We start from the raw sequence: 6,278 nt of genomic DNA, 5'->3' as shown, positions 1-6,278 counted from the left end.
TAACAGGAAAGTAAATCGGGATCTTGCCCTCTTAGTCCATTGGCTTCGAGCTAATAAAATTAGTCTTAATGCTTCTAAAACTGAATTGATCCTGTTTAGATCATCCAGAAACATAGTTACAAAAAACTTGAATTTCAGACTCAGTGGACAGAAAATTCACCCAACAAATAAGGTTAAGTATCTTGGAATCATTCTTGACGAGCACCTCTCCTGGGATCCTCATATTCATGACCTTACTACAAAACTTTCCCGCACTGTTGGATTTCTGTCTAAACTTAGACATCTCGTAGACTTCAAAACACTCATGTCAGTTATTGTCTTCAAACCATTGGATATATCACCCAAGCCTCTCTAGAGAAAATTGAAGTCCTTCAGAACAAAGCTTTACGGGTTATACACTTTAGACCACCCAGGGAATCGGCTCGCCCACTCTACGTCAAATCTGCCATCCTTCCTCTGAGAAAACTCCTTAAGGTTAAAAACTGTCTCCTAGCATTTGACTTTATCAAAAGAACCATTCCTAGTTATTTTTGTCTTGATTTTCTTAGTCGCACACCAAATCAAGAAGCAACACGTCAATAGGCTTGAACTACCAACTACAAACACGGTAAGATATGGCTCCTTTAGCATAGCTACACTAGTTACCAAAGACTGGAATAATCTTCATACTAAACTTAAAATTAACAATCTGAATAACATTTCCAAATCTACTTTTAAATCCCACCTAAATCGCTATCTTGCAGAACAATAAACGACCGGCTTCCTTTTTTTTCTTCTTTTTTTTCTTTTTTTTCATTTTTCTCCCCTTTCTCTCACCTCTCATCTTTTCTCTCGTACCTTGTCTCATGTAGGATCAGGAGCTCATGCAACCCCTGCTACCTTAGTGTCCCCACACTTGTGAAAACCAAACATTAGGTTACTCCGAGTACACTAGTCCCCCTGACTATTCTTCGTGTGTTTCCCTTCCGTTCTTTTCACTCACAGCAGCCAATAGGATATATAGTTTACTATTTATACTTTGAGCAAACATACATTGATATAAACATCCTACTATATTTTATAACTTGAGCTAGTATTTTTATTTTTAACACAAAAAATGAAAACATGTACATATTTTTAACAGCTATCCTTGACCTGTACAACTTATATCGCATATAGCTTTATCACGGTAAATATATTTATCTATCTATCTATCTATTAGTTCGAGAATTATTGGGTAGATAAGCGCATCAACCTCAATGAATTGCCATTCACGTGTTCCATTTTATACCGCCGTATTCCTGAAGGTGAGAAATGCCGTAGTGTGTGTATACTGATTAACAGTGATTTAACAGAAAAAGAGTATATTAGGCCACGGGGAGAAGCATGCAAAGAAGCTGCTTCCTGTTTTAGCAATGCATATCTCTGTATAGCGCCTTTTCCAGCTATTCAAGTAATGATTATGGCTAAAAAGGAAGTATGTGTACCTGATCGATAGCCATGGTTGCGCAGAATGAACGAAATGCTGTCATAACCACTTGGGTTGACCACAAATAACTTCAACTGGCTCCCCTTTTCTTTGGACATTTCCCTCGTAGATTGAGCATTTGAGGAGATCCACTTGAGGTGAATTTTATTATAATAGCAAATATTTTATGTTGCATGTTTCGAAAGATAATATCAGCTTTTATGCAGCTGAGGAATTGTTTCCACGAAGGACCACACGAATACAATAGAATATGTGTTTACAGATTACGTTACAAGTTATCTTATAAATTTCATTGTACAGAGGGTCTTACTTCTTTGACAATTAACTCGTTTAGTTCCGATAGTTTGTCGACGGCGTTGCCATTGTCAAACATGTCCACTTCCATTGCAGAGTCACTCTCACTTTCACTCTCGCCATCAATCTCCATTGATGGGTCTACAGTCAACGTTGGTTTCATCCTCATCCTTTTCCGTGTCTTCTTCACTGGTGTTGTCTTCCTTGATTATCTCTAGGGTCAGTTTCCTTGCTTTAGTTGTACCAAAGCACCAATGACAAGCAGTCCTGTTCTCAGACTTCAGGTCCTGCACCCCACATTGGTTGCAAAATTTCGAGTCCCTATATAGGGCACGCTTGTCCTTGATTTTTTTTACCACCTCCTGCTTTTCTGACCTTCCCTTCAATCTGTTCTCCAAAAAGTCGTCCTGAAACCGTCCAAACAGTTCACGATTACCATTTTCTTCGACAGGGGTCGCACTGAAATGCCAATGCTTTGGTTTGAATTGCTCATTCCATTGAAGTCGTGAGTTTGGAATCGGTATTTATGCGTGTACGGCTATCACACTGGCTGGCATTTTCTGAAGAGGCTGCCGATTTTTACCAAGCACCTATCCATTATCGAATATACTTTTGCAATCAGTGTCTGGTACCATTTTTGGCTCACATGCTGACCCACTGAAGAGGTCTTGTAGATGCTGGTACGAGCCCCCAGGTGCCAGTGCACTCTCTACCTTAACGGACTGTTTTGAATGGGTACACTCAATACTGTATTCTTAGCTAGGGAAAAGGGTAAAACAAGGTGGTCTTTTCGTGTATTGTAAACAAGCTCTATAATCTGCTCCATTTGGGCGTATTTTCTTTTGGTTGACAACTCATCTATCCCACATAAAACTGTGAAGAAATCAATGAGAATTTTTGGTCTCTCATCCCACCACTTTTTGCAAGAAAAGTCTTTCGAGGGTGATAGTCCGTTGTAACTTAATGCCTTTAATATCCTCTTCGATCATCCCGATCAACGAATCAGCGGCTGCATCGAAGTTGATCTTGTCAGGTGGCGTTCTCATTTTTCTAGCCTCCACCAGACAAGGCTTGCAAATATACTTGCCCTCGGTAGGTGTGATTGCAAGTGTTCGACTGAGCCTTTTTCTCTCACCAGCACTAATTCTTCTGTCAGCTGGCCCGTGCCTCCCATCCAACGCGTATCTATTAGAATCCTCAAGCGGCGCAGCGGATTTTTTCCCAAGTAAGTTAGCGGTCAGAGACCTGACGTAACGGCCGAAGACCTGACTTTTTCATTTTTCCGTACTGGGTTAACGGCCGAAGACCTGTAAAACTTAGCCATTTTCATTGTCTAGAGCATATGGTTAACGGCCGAAGACCTTATGTCAAAAAGAATTGAAAATTTTGATCGAGTTAGTAAGTAAACTAAATACTTATGGGAAAACAACGGCCGAATACCCTTTTCAAACATCGTTTCATTTTTTGTGACACTCCTCCTTTAATTTTTAAAAGCAAGCGAAGCGATATTTTATGGATTTCGTAAATAAAAGGCCCAACGATGAAGAGACGTTTTCTAAATCATACAGAAGATGCTGCATTGCAAAAATCAAATTTCATCGTGCGTGGTTTTGTTTTGTCCCTGTGTGTCAGTTTTTATGCAGAGAGAAAAAAATGTTGCATCTAAAGGTATGTATTATAAAGAGATTTTCAATCGATCAAAAACATTCCCAAAGTAACTCAAAGCCAGTCTTTAGACTACATCGGAACGGGACAAGACGCTGACGAAAAAGGTTTTGACAAAAATATACTTCTACCACTATCAGACTTGACTATAATAGACGTCAACTGGTGGTTCCAACGATGTGGGGGTCGCATTCAATAAAAAATACTTTTTTGACCGTCAAGACATTACTTCATCAAAAAGAATACATGACATCATTTCCATAAGAGAGGGAGTAAAAAAAGACGGGCTTTGGTTTAAACAATCTAAGCGGACTTTAAAATTAAAATGCAGGGGCGGTGCGACACCCCTGCAAAACAAACGGTAACAATTGTTTTAAAATCTGACTGGAACTCTCCATCCTGTTGGATCTCCATATCATTTTAAAAACTTAAAAGTAAATTGTGCATATACAATGCAATTACAGGTGAAGGTTGGATTCAAATGAATAAATTAAGTTCTCTATAATGTTCATAAGTTGAATTAAAATATTTTGTAGATTTCTTTATTTTTAGTATACCCTATAATTTAATAGTGATTCTTTATCTTCGTCAAGGAAACAAACACAGCCACGGAAACCAATATACCATCAGTACAGCCAACTACATTGCAAGCTGATCAGGTACAAGAATACTTGTGATTATTATCTTCAAAAAGAAAATCTTAGTACTTCCAAGAACCAAAATATTTGGTATAGAGATCCTGTAATGTCCTGTACTGTAGGGTAATAATTAGAATTCAATTAATATAAACTTGAACATGAACAAGGGTCTTTAGTTCTTGGATAATGTAGTAAGATTTGACTAGTCTTTTATTATTACCGTTAGGTCATCTAATAAAGTTATTGTTCCAGATCTGCGGCCAGGTGAAAACTTTTTTACAAGTCAATCGGTCGGTTGGTCGGTGTTAAAAAGTATTTATTGGATTCTAAAAAGTCTGACAACCATGCTTAATTTCAACAAAAATCATATGTTTAATTTGCTTGTTTCTAAAGATTGATTACATTACTAAAGAGACTGATTTAACTAGAGAAACTAAAATACGGCAATTGAGCTTGAATTTTACAAAAAAAAAATATTGATCGCCTGGGTGGAAGAAATTTTTCTCACCTAATTTTCTACAGATGGCCTTATCCAGGTAAGTGCCCTAATTCTATGACTTCCAAATTAATAAGTATGTAATTATCTTCACTTAGGAAAATGCAATAACCAAAGTTCATTTTGATGTGGTTTATCGATTATCAAACAATACGATTAAGATTGAAGATGACAACCAAGATGAAGAAAATGATATTGTGCCACCTACCCCACTTAAAAAGGTACATATGAGACAAAAGGCTCTCCATATAATTTCCCCAATGTTCACTCTAGCAAAGACTCACCTAAGAATTTAAGTCCTCGCTAAACCATATTCCCACCTGGAATCCAATAGCTTTTAAAATCCCATCTGAAGACAGATTATCTAACTTAGCAATTCCCTCACCGCCAATGTATTGTTTTTAGAATGAAGTGTATAAAGAAAGCATCATTCAATCAAGTTTAAGGTAGGCAAAATTAATTATAAGATGATACTGCAAAACCATTCATGAAACAACTTGTGTGTCGTTTTTCGCTAGTTCGGACTCTTGCCAAAGATATAGAAGAGGGTTATGCAACTCATTATATGCAAACCTGGAATAATAATATGTTCGAATGAGTTGATAAGGAATAGATTAATGTTATAATTCATTCATTTATTTATTTCGTTTAGTGAAAGCAGCGCACAATTGACTTTAACCAACAGCTCACCTCCAAGGTATACAAAGTTGAAAAGACAAGTCATTTCAAACAAGCGAAGCTGAGTCTATTGGGATGTTTGGGATAATGAGCTTTTTATATCTGAGAGACATGCACGCTAACTTTATTCTTATAAAGTAGAAGTATGTAACAATGAAAACTTTTCAGGTTTTTTATTTGTCTCTATTGCTGTAATGATGAACACTTATTTGGATTATAATATTGTTCTTTACTCAGGATACTGTAGACTGGGCTAACAAAGGGGGAGACGGCTCAGCGGAGAGATCAGTAATTTAAGACTGTATATGGTTTCGTACCATCGATTAACTTATATTCTCAATTTCAACTTATAATAATTTGACAGCGTTTAGTTTAAATGAAACATCTTATAAAATAGGTTATACACTATTCGTGTCTCTTTCAATCTCCGTCTTTCTTCGTTTAAGTTGCAGCTTTTATAGCTGTCAACGGAATGTCAATGGAATGTCGTTAGACTTAAATAAAGTAACAGATATTGGTCTTGGGCCGCATGGATCTCATTTGTATGTTTGTTGCGGTTCGAGCATGTTTCAGCATTTGCGTAGGTTTAATCATCGATCGTTATGTAAGGTATAATTTCAGCATGTTTCAGCATTTTCGTAAGTTTTAATCATCGATCGTTATGTGATATTGGTCTTGGTAGAGCCATTTTCCGATGGGGTGGCCAGCTGGTATTAAGCTCCAGCTGACATTCTCCACGGGTTGAATTTTTCTTGTCCCAAGAAAGTGTCAGGTTCTCCTCAAGGAAGTGTCCCATGACATTCTCCACGGCGTAATCGAACGTAGTAGTCGTAAGAAAGTGTTGGACCGGAGAGGTCGCTCGTGATATAACGGAATACGAGTGTGAAAAGTTCATACACTTCGTTCAGCTAGAGAAGGCTGCTCGTAACGTAAGTAACGTGATGAAATTAAAAATCGTCTTCTGGAAACTAAATAATAACGGAATACAAGTGTGAAAAGTTCATACACTCCGTCTATGTAGAGAAGGTTGCTTGTAACG

General features: G+C 37.5%; 1 long non-coding RNA gene across 1 annotated transcript; it reads left to right on the top strand.

The window, feature by feature from the left end:
• The first annotated feature begins 4,025 nt into the window (after positions 1-4,025).
• LOC136801945 (uncharacterized) lies at positions 4,026-5,259 on the top strand. Its single transcript, XR_010845932.1, has 4 exons — positions 4,026-4,086; positions 4,660-4,782; positions 4,967-5,007; positions 5,214-5,259. It is a non-coding gene; the product is annotated as an uncharacterized lncRNA (long non-coding RNA).
• The last annotated feature ends 1,019 nt before the right edge of the window (positions 5,260-6,278 follow it).

This window comes from Clytia hemisphaerica, unplaced genomic scaffold (genome assembly GCF_902728285.1).
Source record: "Clytia hemisphaerica strain Z4C2 unplaced genomic scaffold, Clytia hemisphaerica genome assembly, whole genome shotgun sequence".
Classification (NCBI taxonomy): Eukaryota; Metazoa; Cnidaria; class Hydrozoa; order Leptothecata; family Clytiidae; genus Clytia; species Clytia hemisphaerica.
The sequence above is the reverse complement of the archived record's forward strand: the minus strand, read 5'-3'. Positions and strand labels throughout refer to the sequence as shown.